Raw genomic sequence first — 22109 nt, forward strand, 5'->3', positions numbered from 1 at the left:
TGGCTAGTAATTTTGAAAACCGCAAGCCACAGTGGCTGGTGAGCAAAAAAGTTAATGTCAAGCCCTGAATGTAGCGATTGGCTGGCGGTCGGCAAGACAGCAACATTATGACATCAGTAAAAAGGAAAATCACACACCTGACGAAAAACTTAATAAACAGCCAAGCGACCAGAACAACAAAAGTTATAATGGTTATGAATAAATAAAATGTGTACTGTTTGTTACATGATTCCCGATAATTTCCATTTTTTCACGATTGTACAGGCTTTACATTTTTATTTTAATGTTTTAGCAATTAGAAATGAATTTAATTTTACCTAGTTTATTAAGAGTCAAGAACATCAAGAACACCTGCCTACATCAAGCCACTCCCATAATAGCTGTCACCGTTCAAATTAATGCACGGCTTAGACTCACTGTACATCATGTTTTTGTTGTTGCTTTCTAGGTTACATGGAAATGTATATGTATGTGTTTAGTTAAAATATGCTGAGACCTAGTTTTCAGTTTGTTGCTATGGTTTCTCGTTGATTTGGTTATGTTACACCTGTTGTTAATTTGGTTTCATTCACCTGTGTATTTAAGCCCTGTGTTTCTTTCAGTTCATTCTCACTTCTCGTAATAAATTACACTGGTTGCTATACTGTTTCCTAGTTCCTATAGTGTTCTGAAAAATCATAAATATTTTAATATATAAATTGGGTGGTATTGTTCACCATAATAAATGCAACTATTTCTCAACTAATGTTTTTGTTATACAAAGATTATAACTGTAGTGAAGGAGTACATTTTTACAAGAGCAACTTTTCTGCAGAAAATGACTACACGAGTTATTTTCAGCAGTCAGCGGTTTTTTTCCGCATCCTAACAGGATATAACATGTTCTTGACCACAGTGGTCTAAAAGCAAAAGCTCAAAAGCAGAAGTTCAGAATAATAGTGATTTCCACTTGAAGAAACAACTAATAATAATTTCTTAACACCAGCAGATTGAATGTCTTATTACGACAATATGAAAATTCCCAGGAACCATGTGATGGACAGAGAAGATGAAGAAGAGATGAATATCTATGCTAATACTGATCCTATAAATAGTTTTAATGTCGGGGGAGAAACAGAGAACTCGGACACCAAAAGACACCAAACTCCTCAACACACAGGTACTGAGATTCATTTTACCTTATCACACACATTTGAGTAATACGAGTAATTAATATCTTCATATCTGTGGTGTTCAGGAAGTGTTTGTGTGAAGATCAGAAGCTCCAGAACAGTGTGTTTGGTTCTGCTGTGTGTTCTTCTGCTGACTGCAGTCATAGTGCTGTGTGTCCACATCCACACAAAGAGCACAAACTACACAGAAGAGAGAGATGGGCTAAACAACATTACCAATCTCACAGAAGAGAGAGATGGGCTAATAATAAAGAACAAATACCTGACCAATGAGAGAGACCAGCTAAGAAATCATCTTCAGAGTCATGGTAAAGTTTCTTTAATCTATGTAGTTATTTTCTAAACAGCAGACACTGTTAAAGCATGATGGAGTTGGGTTGTGCTCTCAGTAACTTTCAGTGTTATATTCTGTGAGTTTACTATCTGTTAAGTTACTGACAGGTGAGTGTAAATGGGAATAAAAAGCTAACCGCTAAACTGCTTGTTTACAGATGGATGGACTTACTACAAATCCAGTTTGTACTACATGCCGAGTGAGACGAAGAGCTGGACTGAGAGCAGAAGATACTGTAGAGAGAGAGAGGAGCAGATCTGATCATCATAAACAATACAGAGAAACAAGTGAGTGTGAGAGAGTGTGTGTGTGTGTGTGTGTGTGTGTGTGTGTGTGTGTGTGTGTGTGTGTGTGTGTGTGTGTGTGTGTGTGTGTGTGTGTGTGTGTGTGTAATTTAAAAAAAATTGTAGTATAGTACAGTATAAATATTGTGATAATTTTCCTGGTTGTTACCCCTTTATTCCCTAAACTTTATATATATTGATCCCTTATACCTACACGTACACTGTAATTACAGAAAGGTATGCCGTATTTGTTTTACTTTCGCTGTACTTTGCTGGCTGTAATCTAAAGCGTTACAGAAATACGCAACTGTTTCATCTGCTCAGGATTTTGTGAAGAACACGTATGGTTCTGGTATAGTCTGGATTGGTCTGACGGACAGTGATGCGGAGGGCAGATGGAAATGGGTTGATAACAGCACACTGACCTCTGGGTGAGACATCACTGAACTCAACTGATTATTATCTAATAAATGATTCTCGCATTCGGTATCATATCACACAGAGAGCATCACTGAACATCTAATGCGGATCTGTATTTTCAGGTTCTGGGCGACTGATGAGCCTAATGGACATACAGTAGAGAACTGTGCTGTGAATGTGGATCATAACCAAAGGTGGCCAACTTTATCCGGCTGGCTTGATATTGCATGTAATTCAGCTTTTAAAGGGATCTGTGAGAAGAGAACATCACACATCGATTTGGTGCAAGTTTAACAGAACAAAACTTCTGTAATAATTGATTTATTATCTAAAGCAGTGTTTCTCAACCTTGTTCCTGGAGGACGCTCTCAACTGCACATTTTGAATGTTTCCTTTGTCAGACACCCATTTCATGTCCTAGAGTTTCTTATAAAGAGCTGATGAGTTGAATCAGATGTGTTTAATTAGGGACACATATATAATGTGCAAAATTGAACTCCAGAAATGACTTGCAAAGTGAACTTCACAGAGTTTTCTGCCATATCAAGTGAAATTCCTGTCCAAAGGAAGTGGACATCTTCAGTTGTTATTATCTGTACATTACTCAGTTCTACATCACCAGTCATTGCGCAACAGTCCAGTACGAAGAAAGAAGATTCAATAAAACAAAGGCGTTAAAAAGGAGTTAAGGCTCCGGCTTGTGGCACATTATGAGATGTTTAACTGTAATTTCTCACCATCAGCATTAACAAGTGTTTATCCATCATCAAACCGATGTGTATATTTCTAATTTATTGCAGTACACATGCGGGAACTGTATTAACTGTAATCAATAAGTGCAAAGGTTAGCCAAGCACTAACGTGACATGAATGACTAATGTAACATTAAAATTTGCAAAATAAATCTTGCTCCATCCTTTATCTTTACTTAAATTCTTAAGAACAACAGACAATCTTTATTAATCTGTTTCTGATGAAGTTGTCTCAGTACAGTGTTATGTAAACGTAGACTTGGGTGACGCTCCCCTTTCTACAATGTAAAGACCTTCAAAAATTATTGTTAGATTGTTGTAATTCATCTAAATTTTAGCTGCATCTACAAGCATAGCTACCTGGAGATCAAAACTATGGAGTGTTGTTCCAAGCAAATCTAAAAGTTAGTCACTAGTGCTAGTGATTATTCCCAATTTCAGATCATTCCTGCTGTTTTGATCACTTATTTAAAGGAATTTTTTTCAACTCCCCTAAAGTTAAACAGTTGAGAGAGTCCTCAATCCGCAGCAGTGGGAAGGCGTCCTTCTTGGTTACTTGGTTCAATTTACGGTAGTCCACACAGAACCTCCAGGCTCCGGTCTTCTTTCGTACCAGGACGATCGGGGCTGCCCAAGGGCTACTGATCTCCCGAATAATCCCTTTCTCCAACATCCACCCCAATAGGGTACGAACCTCCGAATAGAGAGTTGGCTGCACCGGACGATACCGCTCCCGCCTTGGTGCGGCATCACCGGTAGGAATCTGATGTTTCACAACGTCGGTACAGCCATGATCCTCGTCGTGTGTGGAAAAAACATGCTGCCATTTCGCCAGGAAATCCTGCAGCTGTTGTGCCTGACTCTCTTCCAGCCCCTCTCCTCGCAGTGATTCTCCCGAAGATGAGCCGGCATCCCCTCTCCAGTACAGTCCACGGGCTGGTCCACTCGCTCCAGAGCCACCTCGACCACCGTAGAGCTTACTTGACAGAATCTAACCCCCCCGCCTTCTCTCACTTGTTGGGGGCTCACCAAGGTAACTTGGGCCAGACGTTGATGGCGGTACAGGTTGACGGGATAGGGATTTACATTTCTTACTCTCACAGAGACTCTGCCCCTACGGACCACAGCTAGTCCTCGAGCCACCTCTACGCTCTGACAGTCCCAATGGGGTTCGACGAGGACCCAGTCCTCCGGTCCATAAGTCCGAGCGGGCAACCGGGCCCAAATAACAGCCTTGCTCCGGGCCGGAACACACAGGGCATATCGACAAGCCACCCGGCCGGTATCTTCTCGGTCCCTTTGGGAACTGACCGTGTGGATCCGGCGGCAATCGGCCACAATGCGTTCCCACTCCTGTTACTCGGCGGGCGGAGCGGCTCGAATGGGCCTAGCCTGAAACAATTCCTCCCAACAATCCGTAATAACATTCATGCCCAGAAGGGCTCGATGCGTCCCCAAGCAAGGGTCTCGGACAATCACGACTCCCTTCTGCGGTACGGTGACCCCATGGATCTCAAAGTCTGTGACCAGGTATCCAATGTAAGGGATGTCCAGACCGTTTGCCCCTCGCAGAGTAAGCCAAGGAGCCTCTGCCTCTTGCAAGCGTTGGGCGTTGAACAATTCTTTAGACAGGCTTTCGGAGAATAGGGTAACTTGGGACCCGGTATCTACTAGGCACCGGACCTTGACACTAATCACCTGAATTTCCACAAGGGGCAATGCCCAACCAAACTGTCTCTAGGGACAGTAGACAAAGAAGGGTCCATCCAGGGGGTCCCGACCACTTGACCCACAGTGGCCGGCAACTCTAAAAACCCTCTTGGGAACCGCGGCGAGAGCCGCTCTGGCGACTATAATGTCCAGGCTCTCCACAGCCATTACAAATTGGGCGACCCTGTTCGTCCCACTGGAATTTAGGGCCGGCAGGCCGCAATGGGCGTCTTCCTGGGTCTCGACTCCCGTCTGAATAAGAACGTTCCCGGGGCAAAGTCAAAGGATTTGGCCGTCCCCGGCGGAGCTCCTCCAGAAGGGTCTTCGACATCTCGGTCATTTGTTCACGGACATCTTTCATGAGTTCAGCGCGTAAGGTATGCTTCCAATCGGACAGCCCAGAAGGGGTAGAATCGCTCGTTCCACTAGCGGCCATGCAAAAGGAGGGATCTACCGTCCTCGTGTGGTCTAACTCCAAAGCCAAGGCCTCTCTCTGCAAATCCTCGAACGTCAGCTCGGGGTCCCGGCAGAGCTGCACACGCAAGCTTGGATGAACAGAGCCCTCCCGGAGCCCCAGGAAAAATTGGTCACGCAACAGGGCCTCCTCTTCTCCCAGACCATGATCACGTCTCCCCTTCAGCCTGGTAAACTGCTCCCATAGTCGAAGTGCGAAGGACCGTGGGGGTTGCCGGGGTCCCTGCTTGCAGTTAAAAAACTGAGTTCGTAGGACAGCTACTGGAGTGGCGTTGCCGTACTGACCGGCCAGGAAATCAAAGATAGCTTGTGCCGTAGCTTGGGTCACTTCAGGTGCGGCCTGCACCTCTCTCTTGGCCTCGCCTTCCAGCGAATTCAGGATGAACTGTAACTTCTGTGGGGCGCTCAACCCCGGAAGTCCCGCCAGGTACTCGACCTGGGCCTTCCATTCCGATAAGCTCAATTCTGACCCTGGTCCCCCATATCTCTGGGCCCAAGGAGCACCCATAAAGATAGGCGTAACTTGAGGCCGGCCAACCGGCAAATCTTCGTCTGCCATTAGGGGTCTCTGGTCACTCAACTCAAGGTGGAAATCCTGCCGACTGCGCCAAATCTGTCACAGGCCGGGGCAGTTGACCGACCCTTCGCGCACTGCCCCTGTAAGCCGTACCACCTCGAGGAGCTAGCAGAGAACACCACCAGACCAGACAATCAGAGAACAGCTACAAAGTTCTTCTTTATTGAATTAAAAGTATTTCTTAAAATAAAGAATCGCTCAATCGGCTTCTTCCTCTTCTCAGAATCCTGGTCTTCCCCCTCTCCGATCGAGACGTACACGTCTGAGGTAAGTACGTGGCTGGGGGTTCCTCTTCAACTTGTACAATGGCGAATAAGCAGATAACTGGTCTTCTTCAAGACAGATCAGAACATCAAGGGACGAATGACTCCCATCTTTAACGGATCGACTCCAGGCCGGACAATGGTGAGTACACAGGTAACGGCTCCTCTTCAAGACAGGCCAGGACAGCAAGAATCGGCTCCAGGCCGAACAACTGTGAGTGTACAAGTAATGGCTCCTCTTCTAAACAGATCAAGGCAGCGGGAGATGAGTAGCTTACGTCTTTAGCGGCTCGGTTCCAGACTGGACAATGGTAGGTACACAGGTAATGGCTCCTCTTCAAGACAGGCCAGGACAGCAAGAATCGTGAAACGTGCGAGGGCTAATTTCTATAAAGACCCATTCAAATTCGTTTATTCGACCCATTCAAAAGTTATTCACCAGGGAGAAGAATGGCACTTTAAAAGCATCTAGGGTTGAGCTAGAGAGATATTTGGAGGAAACGCATACAGATGCAAAAAGGCATGAGCCTATGTCAATTCCATCAGACATACCACCTATCAACCCACCAGAATACCAAATGGAGGCAGGCTGTGAGAAAGGCAAGGGCTTCATCATCTCCAGGGCCTAATGGAGTTCCGTACAGAGTGTACAAGAGTGCTTCAGGAGTTCTGCAAATTCTGTGGAAATTGATAAAAGTGGCATGGGAAAAACAGGCTGTACCTAGAGCATGGCGCAGAGCAGGTGGAGTCTTTATACCTAAAGAAAAAGATGCTACAAGCATCAGTCAGTTTCGTCCTATTTCACTACTAAATGTTGCAGGTAAGATTTTCTTCGCCATTATTGCCCAGAGATTGTCCACCTACCTATTAAAGAATGGCTTCATTGACACTTCAGTTAAAAAAGCGGGCATCCAGGGTTCTCAGGATGCTTAGAACACATCAATGTTATCTGGCAACAAATTCAGTCAGCTAAAAAGGAGAGGAAGGAGCTCCATGTGACATTCCTGTATTTGGCTAATGCATATGGTTCAGTGCCACATGAGCTTCTTTGGGCAGCATTTGATTTTTTCAGAGTACCAATGTCAATAACAAATTTAGTGAAAGCCTATTTTGGAGATTTGCTATTTAGTTTCTCAACTCCAAAATTCAGCACTGCATGGCAATGCTTAGAGGTTGGAATAATGGCAGGATGCACCATTTCTCCACCGGCTTTTACCATGGCAATGGAAGTAATCATTAGGGCATCAAGATGGGTAATAGGAGGAGAGCGCTTGGCTTCTGGGATGCGACTACCACCAATCAGAGCATACATGGATGACATGACAACCATGACTACAACAGTAGCTGCACTATTCGGTTATTGGGGAAGTTAACAGATAATATTGAATGGGCACGAATGCAATTTAAGCTCTCTAAATCAAGGAGCATCTCGATAGTTAAAGGAAATGTAGTAGATAAAACATTCTTCATTAATGATGAGGCAATACCAACAGTTTCTGAGAAGCCAGGGAAAAGTCTAGGGAGATGGTACGATGGGGATCTAAAGGACGCAGTTCGAGTGGGAGAAGTTAGACGACAAGCAGTGGAAGGGTTGAAGAGCATAAACAGCTGTGCTCTACCAGGCAAACTAAAACTCTGGTGCTTTCAGTTTGGTCTACTGCCGAGGTTGCTGTGGCCACTGACCGTGTACGAGGTTTGTTTGACAACAGTGGATAAGCTGGAAGCGTTAATAAGTTCATACATCAGGAAATGGTTGGGAGTTCCACGCTGCCTCAGCAGAGTGGGACTTTATAGTAAAGGAATATTGCAGCTGCCAGTCTCTGCTTTAGCCGAGGAGTTTAAGTGTGCCAAGGTCAGACTGGAAATGACCTTTGTAGAGTCACGTGACAAATGTGAAAGGGAGGCAGCCCCTGTGTTAAAACTGGAAGAAAGTGGTCAGCAAAGAAATCTGTAGTAGAGGCAAAGGCTGACCTTCAAATTGGGGATATCGTGGGACAGGTACAGCATGGAAGAGGGGGTTTTGGGCTCAGTTTAGCTCCTCCTAAATGGCACAAGGCAGGCCCAGCTCAAAGGAGGAAGCTGGTAGTCAACGAGGTGCGAAAGCAGGAGGAGAGGATGAGGTGTATAAAGGCCATTTCCCAGGCCAAGCAGGGAGAGTGGATGAGATGGGAGTAGGATCAGTTTCCTTATTAGGTCAACATATGATGTTCTCCCATCACCGCAGAACCTAAACCTCTGGGTAGGAGAGGATCCCTCTTGTCCTTTGTGTTCATCACCTGCCACATTAAGGCACATTTTGACAGGATGTAAGGTGGCTCTTAGCCAAGGTCGGTTTACTTGGCGCCATGACCAAGTATTGCGATGTTTGGCTTTAGCATTGGAAGACAAGCATAGTATGATCAATTGGTTGCTGCCTGTTCTAGCAAAACATTACACACAGAAGACAATATTCCTCCGCCCAGGCGAGCAACCACCAAGAAAAGGTGCTAACACCAATTCTCGCCCAGGACAACTGGAAGCTGCTGGGGACTGGAAGATGATCTTGATCTTGATCAACAGCTTATTTTTCCACCTGAGATTGCCACCACTAACCTACGACCAGATATTGTTTTGTGGTCTGGATCAGCACGCATTGTTCAACTGATAGAGTTAACAGTGCCATGGGAGGATGCGGTAGAAGAGGCATATGAGAGGAAGAAACTGCGGTATGCTCATCTGGCCACTGAAGCAGAACAGCGAGGATGGAGAGGTTTATCCAGTGGAAGTGGGTTGTCGAGGTTTTGTGGCACACTCTACAACCCGGTTCCTCAGAGACGTCGGATTCAGTGGCCAAGAGTTGCGTCGCACAGTAAATAACTTATCTGAAGCAGCAGAAAGGAGCAGCAACTGGCTGTGGTTGAGACGGAAAGATTCTAGCTGGCTGTGTACAGGCCACCACGCTACGGTTTCGTAGAATTCTTGAAAACTTGAAGAGTCTGATGGTTTATGTGTATAGGTTGTATAGTATTTACAGTCATTACGTTCCTGTGTATATTGCGTGAATGACGGGTGGTTGGGCAGATATTGTGTTTTGCGGTAGGTGGTATGCCATACGGAACCCTTGCCACTGAAACTGCATTAACGCACCAGTGGGGCTCGACAGCCTTAGTCAAACGGGTTGGCACGTATGGTTGGGTTGCGGAGAAATTGTGAGATTGTGGTTAGGTCTCAGCAGCAGGAGGGATGTAGAGGTCAGTAAGCTGGGCTGAGTTGAGTGGGGGACGGAGGGGGGTGACTCTGGGATGGCAGAGTCACTGTCGAGCCCTCTTGAGGTGTCGTGGGCTAGTCGACGAAACACTGAGGACGGAAGGTGCCCACTTGAAGACCCTAGAGATGTCCCCTACTCGGCTCAATCCAGAAGGTTGTCGTGCTGGTCCACTAGGGAGACCACACTGTAGTTGCAGCCGTCGTGTGTGCTGACGCACCAAGTACACTGCAGCCGTTAACGCCGGACAGAAGGGGAGTCACACCACCATATAGAAAGAAGCGTAAATGGATGAAGCATAGTTTACTGTAAAGCTACGTCTTAGTGTTACTTATCTTGGCGATGTATCTCCTGTATTGGCGGTCAAAGACCTGGATGTTCAACCCGGACATGGTCATGGAGAGAGTGTGAGTGTGCAGAACCAGTCTGTCTCCTCTAGTGAAGACATGGGTGGTTCTCCCTCTGATTTTCAAGATGCACTGCAGAAGGTTGGCCTTAGTGATCTTGATATTGAGTCCTGCGAGGTGACTCCACACTGGAAAGACCAGCTTCTGCAGTTGATTCAGAGATATGAAGATGTGTTTTCTAAACATAAGCTAGATTGTGATAGCACCAAAGAGTTTGTCCACAGGATTCACCTGTCCGATAAGAATTTAGCAAGAATTTATTCGAAAGCCTTGTAGTGAGTGGGCGTCTCCGCTGGTTCTGGTGTGGAAGAAAAGCAGTGATCTCCGTGTTTGTGTCGATTATTGCTGGCTTAATGCCAGGACCATCATAGACGCTCACCCCTTACCTCACCAAGCAGACTGTTTGACGGCCTTGGGCGGAAACACAATCTTGAGCGTGATGGATCTTACCTCCGGTTTTTATAATATCGCGATGGCGGAGGACATGGGCGTCAGTTTGGTTTGAAATGTGTTGGGGACAGTGACGCATTCGGAAGTGCATTTTCAAAAGTGCTGGGTACAATGACACATTATTTTTTTTTCTCTTTCGCGCAGGTCATGTTTTGAAAGATGATGTCCTGTAGCTTAGGCATACTGATGTAAATAAATAAAAATGTACACAGATGTGATGATGTCCGACCAAAAATGTGATGGGTGGGGGGGTTAAATAGTAGGCTACTTTGGGTTTAATTGGTCGTACAATGAGATCTAATATGTTGTTAGTTTCATGAATTTTCACGTGAATGAATACATATATCAGCCTAATGTACATAGGCTATGTACTGTAATGGTCCAGTGGCAGAATTTTTGCCAAGCGTGTCGGAGGTTCTGGGTTCTAATCCGCACTCGAATATTTTTTTTCCCTCATAAAAACCGATAATGTTTATCAGTGGTTTTATATCAAGCAGGGACGCATTTTTTTGCATTTTTTGCATCAGCGCGCGTCCGAGTGAAGACATTGCGGCGCATGCGCGAGCCAGAACAGAACACTGTATCCGCGCCACTGATCGCAGAGGCAACAAGCACATGATCACTTGATTAAAAAAAAAACACGTTAGCGCTAGATCGCCTCTTATTTAACAAACGAACTAAACGAATGCTCTGCTACTTAACTGGAGATGTTTTACTTGTATTGGTACATCCGTACCACGAGATGTTTCAAAAGTGGTGGGGACAAAATCGACCCTGGCAAATAGTGGTGGGGACATGTCCCCCCCGTCCCCCCCGTAAATGACGCCTATGGCGGGGGAGGATTAAAAGCTTCATTAAAAGCTTCACCACTGATAATATATTTGTCGATCAAAATTTCTTGACATTACTTTGCTATCTGGATGACCTACTTGAATATGCCACAGATGAGAGTGAGGCCATCAAGAGACTCGGAGTGGTGTTCAGTAGACGAACCGACCCAGACAAGGTCAGTGCTAGACTAAGTCTGATTTGATGATGGAGGATGGTAGCCTGGATGCCAGCCCGAACCCCGCCCACAACATTTTTTGATCGGGAAGTTCGGTCTGGACTCGCTCCATTGAGGAGTAATTATGATCGGTTCAGAAATCGTCGGGCCAATCAAATTGCCAGGGCGGGCTTTATACGATGATGGACAGATGATCTGCAGGGACGTAATCCTCACGTTATCAAAGAGCGCTTGGGTTGAACTGGTTTCCCTCACAGATGACTGCCGCGGGAGAACTGAGATGTATAGATCCCGCTATCGCGTCTGTTGTAAAAGAAATCGACAGCGCATTCATTTTAAAAGACGAACATAGAACTGCAATCAAGGCATTTGTCGATCGGAAAGATGTGTTTGCCGTCCTTCCTACGGGATTCGGCAAAAGTTTAATTTATCAGCTGGCTCCGATGGTCGCTAAGAAGATGGGACGCAATGAAAGCCCTGTGGTCGTTGTGGTTTCTCCTTTGGTCGCACTCATAAAGGACCAAGTAAAAGAAGCAACACTCGTTATTTTACTTCTTCCAGCGTGCGTGCATTTGAGTTCTGTAGTTGACAACTGTGCTATGCAAAGTAGTTGACTTACTGCGTTGCTCTCATTGGTTGTAGGTCTATCCAATTGAGTGCAGAGTTTTTTTTTTTCCTGGTTCGGTTAAGACACGCCTCATAATCAAAGCCCTATGGAGCGGTATCAAACTCACATTCTGACTAGAATATGAGTATGACGAAGTCAGGCTAGGAGGATGGGGTAATTCGTCCCAAAGGAAAATTAAATCGTTTCTTGGAATGGTGTTGTATTACCAGAGGTTCATCCAAAATTGCTCCACAATCGCGAAACCCCTGTTTGCTTTGACAGCAGCACAAAGAGGCAAGAAGCCTTCTGGGAAGGGTGCTGCTGTGTTCAGAAAGTTGAGTCTGTGTGACTGGAAGGAGGAGCACAGTAGGCCTTTCCAACAGCTAAGAGCCGCTCTGATGAATTCTGTGGCCCTGACACATGCTGATTTTAGCCGCCCATTTGTTTTGTCCTCTGTGTCCATGGACGGATTGGGAGCTGTGCTTTCACAGGTCGCAGATGGTGAGACTAGAGCCCGGCCGATTGCTTTTGCTAGCAAAGCCCTTACGCGTGCTCAGGCCAAGTATCCTGCTCACCGCTTGGAGTTTTTGGCTTTGAAATGGTCCGTTTGTGAAAAATTCAGCCACTGGCTGAAAGGCCATGAATTTGTTGTTTGGACGGACAACAATCCTTTAACTTACAGCCTTACAAAGCCTAAACTCGACACGTGTGAGCAGAGATGGGTTTCCAAGTTAGCACCTTATCATTTCCGCATCAAGTACATACCTGTTAGTAAGAACATAGTGGCCGATGCTTTAAGTCGTCAACCCTTTGTCACTAACCGGGTTAGTCGGAGGCTGCTGAATGAGCCTTACACTGCATTGCTTGAGGAAGCAGAACAGTTTGAGAAAGATACAGTTGTGAAGTTTGCACCAGTTCCCCCAGTGCCTCACAGAGAAGTTACCCTCCCTCCACCCACGGGGTTACAACAGAGGGCAGAGGGCTGTTTTCTAAAAGACATGTGTGCTGTGAAAATAATTAACAAGTTCCCTCTGCATCCAGTGCATCGGATCTCTGTCCCATTCTGGATTTACGGAACCTCAACAAATACCTCCGAAAATTCAAAATGTTGACCTTAAAGACGTTATCTCAAATTATTTGTCCCAAGGACTGGCTTACGTCAGTCGATCTGAAGAATGCATATTTTCACATAAGCATCTACCCGGCTCACAGAATTTTTTTAGGTTTGCCTTGGGGACACAGCCTACGAGTTTTTGTCAGTCCCATTCGGCTTGTCCTTGCTCCAAGGGTTTTCAGCAAATGTGTGGAAGCAGTGGTCACACCGCTGAGAGTAATGTGTCTAAGAGTGTCAGCATATTTGGATGATCTGTTGCTGTGCGCGCCGTCATAGCAACAGGCAGAGAGAGAGACAAAAATGCTCGTGTCTCATTTTGAGAGCTTAGGCTTCAAGATAAACGAGACAAAAAAAAAGCTGCTTGGTGCCCACACAAGAGATAATTTACCTGGGTCTCAGACTGAACTCGGACCTCTATCAAGCTTTTCTGTCCGAGGAGCGCATCAGGTCAATTCGCGGCTGTCTTTCCCTTTTTCAGAAAGGAAACAGAGTTTCATTCAGACTGTGTTTATGTCGACTGGGGCTGATGGCATCGACAGTTTCTGTCATTCCACTGGGACTGTTGCGAATGAGGGAGTTTCAGCACTGGACCTCCTTCACAAAGTCGGGAGATGTGTGACGTGAGTTCAGTTTCAGTAAATTCAACTCAGTACAGGCCAATTTTTGGTTGATGGAGAGGGTGGTCGGATATTTATGGCGGCGCGGGGCTTGTGTCCAAAACGCCACCTCAACCGCAAAGTGAAAGTGATGTCACTCTGCATGCGCGCTCTCCGTCAGTGGAGATATTTTTTTCCTGAGTCAGAGACTCCACTAGGAGCAGTTTCTCTGAGAAAGGTGGTTACGATGGATGCGTCGCTCACAGGTTGGGGTGCAGTGTGCGAGGGCAGGATAGCGAATGGGGAAATGGCCCGTCTCGCTACAAAACGCACACACAAACATTTGATGTAAACATTTTACTACTCATTTATTGAAAGTGTGATAACCGTTTCCTTCACTTGTTGGTTTTACTCCATTAATCTTCAAAACAGAAACTGCTAAAATCAAATTGTTAAAGTGTGTTCCAGAATTATTGGACACCCCCTGAGAGCTCTGTCCATCTTACGTGAACAGCAAACCTTGAAGACTGCCTGTAGGATCCTTCATGATCCATTACATGCTATGTTTTTTTATGTTTGAGTGGCTCCTCTCAAGGCGCAGACTCCGCTGTCAAGCTTGTAAGACCCAGAAGAGGGAGGTGACCTTTGTCCCCAGGGCTGTCCTGCTACTAAACTCCAGCCCCCGTCTGCCCCCCAAATCTTTGAACTGCACTAAAACATGCCATAGACTGATACACTCATCCTATCCAATTTTTATTCTTATTTTTTATATATTACTATTTATCTATTTATTTATTTTATGTGTAGTTGAATATATTCTGCTCTTTGTGTCATTTAAATTGCCCCTTGGACATGAAAGTGATTTGAATTGAATTGAATTGAACACATTTCCTGGAACTGTTAACAGTGTTTCTGGCACTGAAACATTTTGTGCGGTTTCTAATGAACCACCACATTTTGATCAGATCAGAGAACACAACGGTGATGGCATACATAAATCGCCAGGGAGGCACACGTTCCCATCTGCTTCACAGTCTGGCACGGAAACTAATCGTGTGGGGCGTGAAGCATTTTCATTCACTACGGGCAACCCATGTCCCGAGAATAATGAATGTGGGGGAGGGTCTCCAGTCCAGAGAAAATCCTCTGAATGGAGAATGGACTCTCCACCCTCAGGTTGTGAGCCAGTTGTGGGAGAGGTTTGGCAGAGCTGCCGTAGATCACTTCGCCTCGCACGAAAATACCCAGTGTCCTCTATTCTTCTCTCTGGCGAGAGACGGTGCGCCTATGGGTGTGGATGCTCTGGCCCACCCGTGGCTAAACGCACTACTGTAAGCGTTTCGTCCACTGAGTCTGATTTTTCCAACTTTAAGAAGGATAAGAGAGTACAGTCACTCAGTCATAATGATTGCCCCGAACTGGCCAGGGAAGTTGTGGTTGACGGAGATAATTCAACTCCTTTGCGACCAGCCTTGGCCTCTCCCGTTGCGCAGGGACCTTCTCTCACAAGCACGCGGGGAGATTTTTCACCCAGCCCCAGACAAAGTGGCTCTCTGGGCCTGGCCCGTGAGAGGTTAAACTTGAGTGTGAAGGGTTTGCCTCAGAGGGTGATTGAAACAATTCAGAACGCACGAGCAGCTTCAATGCGCTCTGCATATGATCGGAAATGGACTGTGTTTGAGCGATGGTGAGCACACAGAAACATTGTTCCTTTTCTCTGTTCTGTCACGGATGTGTTATGTTTTCTGCAGGAACTTTTGGATAAGGGCAGAGCCTTTTCAACTGTTAAGGTTTATCTTGCCGCAATTTTCGCGTGTCATGACTCATGTGGGGATTGACGGAAACACTATAGGTCAACACCGGTTTGTATGCAGGTTTATGAGAGGTGCACAGCGTTTGACAGGGTTTCAAAGCCATTGATTCTGCCATGGGATCCGTCTGTGGTCCTTACCACATTATCTCAGCCGCCTTTTGAGCCTATAGAGATTGTTGGATTAAAACTCCTTTCGCTAAAGGCTGCTTTATTATTGGCTCTTTCGACCGCAAAGCAGGTTAGTGAACTTCACGCCTTATCGGTTCATAACTCCTGTATGCAGTTCGCTATGGATTACTCGAGAGTAACTCTCAAAACGAATCCAGCGTTTGTGCCTAAAGTTAGCGAGTCAGCTCTTGCCTGTAAACAGGTGGATTTACTGGCTTTCTATCCACATCCTTTTTTCTGGTCAGAGGATATGCGTCTTCATTGCTTGTGCCCTGTCCGTATGTTGTGTCACTATGTGGACAGATCGAAAGCACTAAGGAAGAGTAATCAGTTATTTGTTTCATGGGCTGATTCTCATAAAGGTATACCTATTTTGCGTCAGCGCCTGTCCCACTGGGTAGTGGAAGCTATTATATTAGGTTATAATGGCATGGGTCTCTGTCCTCCGGAAGGGCTGAGGGCTCATTCTACTAGAGGTTTGGCTACCTCATGGGCACCATTTAAGGGCGTTTCAGTTCAGGACATATGTACAGCAGCAAGTTGGGCTTCGCCTCACACATTTGTCCGATTTTATAGACTGGATGTCACTGAGCCATCAATGGCTCATTCCGTCCTAAGTGTGTAAAAAAAAAAAAAAAAATCAAGCAACACTCGTTGTGGTTTGTTTATGTTACATACATTACTGAGTTGGTTGCCATGCCTGCTTCAGACAGCATATCTGCAATACGGGAGTTGTCTATATCCCATAGTGAGATACCGAGCAAATGTTTGAAAGAGAACTTTAGGTTACTTACGTAACCCCGGTTCTCTGATAACATGAGTGAGGTATCTCACCACACTTCCCTCCTTGCAGTGCAAGGAGAAGAGATATGCAGAGAATGAAGTAGGGACCACCGGCAGTGGTATATATTAGGGAGGTGGGACTCCCGCATCACTGTCGTGATTGGTCAACTGACAGACGTGGTGTGATTGGTGCTTTTAGGATCTTTCATGCCCAGAGGCGTTCCCATAGTGAGATATCTCATTCATGTTATCAGAGAACCGAGGTTACGTAAGTAACCTAAAGTTACACACAATGAATGAAGATGAATATTGTTGGTGTTTCAGAGCTTGAATTTCACGGTAGGATTACGCGTGTACAGCATAATTTTACTCATTGCCGCATTTGTGCTCACTTACACCCAAAGTGCCCGCACATAAAGACAAGTATAAGCCCATTGGCTATATGGGTCTGTGAGTCGAGCTTAAAGTGACAGTAGCCTAATATACAGGCTGCAGTCCCAAATTAGGTAATATTAGGAGATAATATTAAAAATATCTATATGGCAGTTTTCCCTTTGGTATTGATGTCAAACCTGTGGCCAGTGAAAATACTGGCAAGTAATTTTGAAAACCGCAAGCCACAGTGGCTGGTGAGCAAAAAAGTTAATGTCAAGCCCTGAATGTAGCGATTGGCTGGCGGTCAGCAAGGCAGCAACATTATGACATCAGTAAAAAGGAAAATCACACACCTGACGAAAAACTTAATAAACAGCCAAGCGACCAGAACAACAAAAGTTATAATGGTTATGAATAAATAAAATGTGTACTGTTTGTTACATGATTCCCGATAATTTCCATTATTTCACGATTGTACAGGTTTTACATTTTTATTTTAATGTTTTAGCAATTAGAAATGAATTTAATTTTACCTAGTTTATTAAGAGTCAAGAACATCAAGAACACCTGCCTACATCAAGCCACTCCCTGTCACGAACAGAAGAGAGACACAGAAGAATGACAGGTGAGAAGCTTTATTTAATAAGCAGATGGTGGAAGTTCACAAGCCTGAGGTAGATATTGATGATTTTCAGACGATGGAAGAAATCACGATCTTTCAGGAGTGACAGGGAGTCTAACATTCTCTGACGAGACCAGACAATAAATGAAGGGACGTGAGGGTATTTAAGTGTTGGAAGTGATGAGCGGGTGCAGGTGTAGTGAATTAGTATTCAGGAGATAATGAGCGAATGAGTGGATTTGGGTTATTAGAGTCTGATGGTGTGGCAGGTGTTACAGATGACTCTGTGACAGTACCCCCTCCTCCATGGGCGGCTCCTGACGCCCCAATGACTCGTCGACGGGGTCGGCCTCGACCCCTAGGGGCTGGGCGGTTGGGATGAGCCTCGTGGAACTGGGTGAGGAGGGATGGATCCAGAATGTCCTCCCTTGCGACCCATGTGCGTTCTTCAGGTCCGTATCCCTCCCAGTCCACGAGATACTCCAGGAGGCGACCTCGTCGACGGGAGTTTAGGATGTCTCGGACGGGGTAGATGGAATCTTCTTCCGTGACATCAGGAGGAGGAGGTATGTCCAGGACATCAGACCCTGGGGAAGAGGAAGTTAGAGGGTCAGTGAAAGGTTTTAGAAGGGAGACATGAAATGACGGTGCAATGCGGTAGCTTGGGGGAAGGCGAAGCCGGTAGGTGACTTCGTTGATTTGTCTTTCAATGGGGAAGGGACCTATATATCGAGGACTCAGTTTCTTGCTGGGTAAGCGAAGACGGATGTCTCTGGTGGATAGCCAGACTTTTTGACCTGGTTGATACACAGGGGTTGTACCTCTCCTAGAGTTAGCTTGATTCTGATGACGTCGTACCGCTCTCTGCAAGTGGACGTGCGCAGAGTTCCATACCCTTTCACTCGTCTCAAACCAGGTGTTGACTGCTGGGACCTCCGACGGCTCCCCCGACCATGGGAACAAAGGGGGTTGGTATCCGAGTATACATTGAAATGGTGTGAGACCGGTGGTATACTGGCGTAGCGAGTTTTGAGCATACTCGGCCCATGGGAGGAAGCGGCTCCAGCTGTTTTGATTCTGATTGCAGTAAGTTTGCAGATATCTCCCAATTTCCTGTATTTTCCGTTCCGTTTGGCCGTTGGATTGAGGGTGGTAGCCTGAGGATAGGCTGACTGAAACACCGAGCAACCTGAAGAAAGCGTGCCAGACGCGGGAGACGAATTGGGGACCTCTATCAGATACTATGTCTTCTGGAAGACCAAAATGGCGGAAAACGTTTTCAAACAGTTTGTTGGCGGTTTCGAAAGCCGTGGGGAGACCCTTCAAAGGGATCAGTTTACAGGCTTTGGAGAAGCGGTCTACTACAACTAGGATGCAGGTCTGTGAGTCGGAAGGAGGGAGGTCGGTCATGAAATCTATACCCAGATGGGACCATGGTCGACGAGGTATAGGTAGGGGTTTGAGCTTACCCTCCGGGAGCCGACGTGGGATATTGGTGGTGGCACAAATCGAGCATCCTCGAACATAGCGGGAGACATCCTGTGCGATGGTGGGCCACCAGAACCGGTTACTGAGGAGTGAGAGGGTTCGGTGGCAACCAGGGTGTCCAGAGCCTGGGGACGTGTGGACCGAGTCTAGGAGGGGTAGGCGTAGTGAAGATGGAACATATGTCCGGCCTTCAGGACCTCCTGGCGGAGCCGGTTCAGCACGGGTTGCCATTTGGATCTGATTGTCTAGGGTCCATTCAATTGGACTGACGACTACGGTAGGAGGGAGAATGGGCTCAGGAGGTGACACCGTTGATTCTGGCGCATGAAGGCGGGAAAGTGCGTCGGCCTTCTGATTCTTATCTCCGGGACGATAGGTCACACGAAAGTTGAAACGGGTGAAGAAGAGCGCCCATCGCGCTTGGCGAGTGTTCAGACGTTTGGCTTCACGAAGGAACTCGAGGTTGCGATGATCCGTTATGACCTCGACTTGATGGTGTGCTCCCTCCAACCAGTGTCTCCATTCTTCGAATGCCAGTTTGATGGCCAACAGTTCACGGTTTCCGATGTCATAATTTAGTTCAGCCGGGGACAGTTTCTTTGAATAGAAAGCACATGGATGGAGTACTGGCTGTTCTCCTTGGTACTGGGATAGAACGGCTCCCACCCCGGTTGATGAGGCGTCCACTTCCACCACGAAGGGAAGATCTGGATTGGGATGGATCAGGATGGGAGCAGAACAGAAGGCTTCTTTGAGTTGTTGGAAGGCTTGAACCGCCGCTTGGCTCCAAGACAAAGATTTGGGTCGGCCCTTGAGGAGAGAAGTCAGCGAGGAGCTGATGGAACTGTATTGGTGGATGAAACGGCGGTAAAAGTTTGCGAAACCCAGGAACCGTTGAAGTTCCTTTGTGGTGGTGGGCTGAGGCCAGTTCCTGATGGTATCCACCTTCCTCAGGTCCATTTGGACTCCCAGAGGACTGATTACATAGCCTAGGAAGTGGACGGTGGTACGGTGGAACTCACATTTTTCCAGTTTTAGGAAGAGTTGATGCTCTCTAAGTTTTTGTAGAACTTGGCGGACGTGATGATGGTGTTCGGTTAGATTCTTGGAGAAGATCAGGATGTCGTCGATGTACACTATTACAAACCGTTGTAAGAACTCTCGGAATACTTCATTCATGAAGGATTGGAAAACGGATGGAGAGTTGGACAACCCATAAGGCATAACGAGGTATTCGTAGTGCCCCGAAGGAGTGATGAACGCTGTTTTCCATTCGTCGCCACTTCTAATGCGTACGAGGTTGTAGGCACTTCTGAGATCCAGTTTGCTGAAGATTTGGGCACCACGTAACTGTTCCAGGGTAGCTGGGACAAGAGGAAGGGGGTAGCGGAACTTGACTGTTCGCTCGTTGAGCGCACGATAATCAATACACGGCCGTAAGCCTCCATCCTTCTTCCCCACGAAAAAGAAACTAGATGCTGCCGGAGAGGTGGATGGCCGAATGAAGCGTTGTTTCAGGGCTTCTTTTATGTACTCATCTAATGCTTTCTGCTCTGGTATGGACAGCGGATAAATTCGGCCCTTTGGAGGGATGGTACCGGGCAACAGGTCGATGGCGCAATCCCACGGCCGGTGAGGTGGCAATTGGGTGGCACGTTGTTTACTGAATACATCTTGGAACATCTGATACTCAGGAGGAATCTCTGGCTGGTAAGAGGTTTCAGGACTTTCGATCGAAGTGGAGTTGATATGAAGTTTAGAAGGATCGTGAGGTTTATCAGGTGGAGGTTTCAGACGACCGGTCTTGATGACTGGCAGTATGCATGATGAGAAACAGGAATGCCTCCACTGGATGACCTCACCCGTTGTCCAGTCCACTTGTGGAGCATGGACTGACATCCATGGACGACCCAGGATGATGTCCACTGTAGACCCATCCAGCACCAGAAAAGAAATTTCTTCCTGATGTAGAATTCCAATGCGGAGTGTAACAGTGGGAGATTGGTAACAAACTTGACCTCGGCCCAGTGGCTTACCTAGTATGGTTTGAATTTCTAACTTCTTTGGGGAACTTCGCCTCGGGAGGTGGAGTCTCTTGAGGAGCTGGACGGAAATGAAGTTGCCCGAGGAGCCAGTGTCGATGAGGGCGTACGCTGGAACAGAGCGAGAACCAGTTATGACCATCACAGGAGTACGTGTTAGCGGAGAAATCATGGGAGAAATACAAATGGAACTCACCGCAGCGCGTGGTGGTCTAATTGGGCATTGGTTGATGAGATGTTCACCTGAACCACAGTACAGACAGAGGGCGTGGTTAATGCGTCGCTGACGCTCTGAAGCGGTGAGATGGAAAGAATCCACTTCCATGGGTTCTGGTGCCGGAAGGGATAGAGATGATGTAAAACGTCGGGAGGGTCCTGCAGGCTGATCCAGTGAACAAGCTGATAAACGTTGGGAAATTCTAATGGTGCGTTGGATGATCGCTTCTAGACCCATGATATCATCATGGACAGCAATCTGCTGACGAATGCGGGGATTCAATCCTTGACGGAAACAGGTGATAAGCGCAGTCTCATTCCACCCACTGTTGGCCGCTAGAGTGCGGAACTGAAGCGCGTACTCACTCACCGAGGCATTTCCCTGACGATGGTGGTAGAGCTGATCATGGATGGAGAGAGCGGAAGTGTTAAGGCCGAAAACCTCCTTAAAATGCGCGATGAATGCTTCCCATGAGCGAGTGAGAGCGCCGTTTGAGTCCCAGATGTTTTGGGCCCACTGGAGAGCTCGACCTGAGAGGAGGGAGATCAGGCAGACAATCTTGGTACGATCAGTGGGAAAAACCTGTGGTTGCGCCTCCATATAGAGCGAGCACTGGAGTAGAAAACCGTTGCAGCCCTCCGCTTCTCCGGAGTACGTAGTTGGACGGGCGATAGGACTGTAGATCGTCGGCGGTGCATGTGGATCAGGATCGGGAGGAACTGCCGGGTTGCCGGGAGGTGTTTGTTCAACGCGAGGGACCCGTGGTTGGCCTTCTCCAGTACCTGTGGCTCCTTGCATATTGATGGTCTGGTCTTCTGTCACGAACAGAAGAGAGACACAGAAGAATGACAGGTGAGAAGCTTTATTTAATAAGCAGATGGTGGAAGTTCACAAGCCTGAGGTAGATATTGATGATTTTCAGACGATGGAAGAAATCACGATCTTTCAGGAGTGACAGGGAGTCTAACATTCTCTGACGAGACCAGACAATAAATGAAGGGACGTGAGGGTATTTAAGTGTTGGAAGTGATGAGCGGGTGCAGGTGTAGTGAATTAGTATTCAGGAGATAATGAGCGAATGAGTGGATTTGGGTTATTAGAGTCTGATGGTGTGGCAGGTGTTACAGATGACTCTGTGACACTCCCATAATAGCTGTCACCGTTCAAATTAATGCACGGCTTAGACTCACT

The 22109-nt window shown here is 46.7% G+C and overlaps 1 long non-coding RNA gene across 1 annotated transcript; it reads left to right on the plus strand.

Moving 5' to 3' along the window:
• Window positions 1-957: 957 nt before the first annotated feature.
• On the plus strand, window positions 958-3131 carry LOC130090019 (uncharacterized). The gene is made up of 5 exons (XR_008807625.1): window positions 958-1159; window positions 1238-1480; window positions 1664-1793; window positions 2115-2221; window positions 2333-3131. It is a non-coding gene; the product is annotated as an uncharacterized LOC130090019 (long non-coding RNA).
• The last annotated feature ends 18978 nt before the right edge of the window (window positions 3132-22109 follow it).

This window comes from Rhinichthys klamathensis, unplaced genomic scaffold (genome assembly GCF_029890125.1).
Source record: "Rhinichthys klamathensis goyatoka isolate OS25496 unplaced genomic scaffold, OSU_Roscu_1.1 h1tg000141l_1, whole genome shotgun sequence".
In the NCBI taxonomy this organism is placed as follows: domain Eukaryota; kingdom Metazoa; phylum Chordata; class Actinopteri; order Cypriniformes; family Leuciscidae; genus Rhinichthys; species Rhinichthys klamathensis.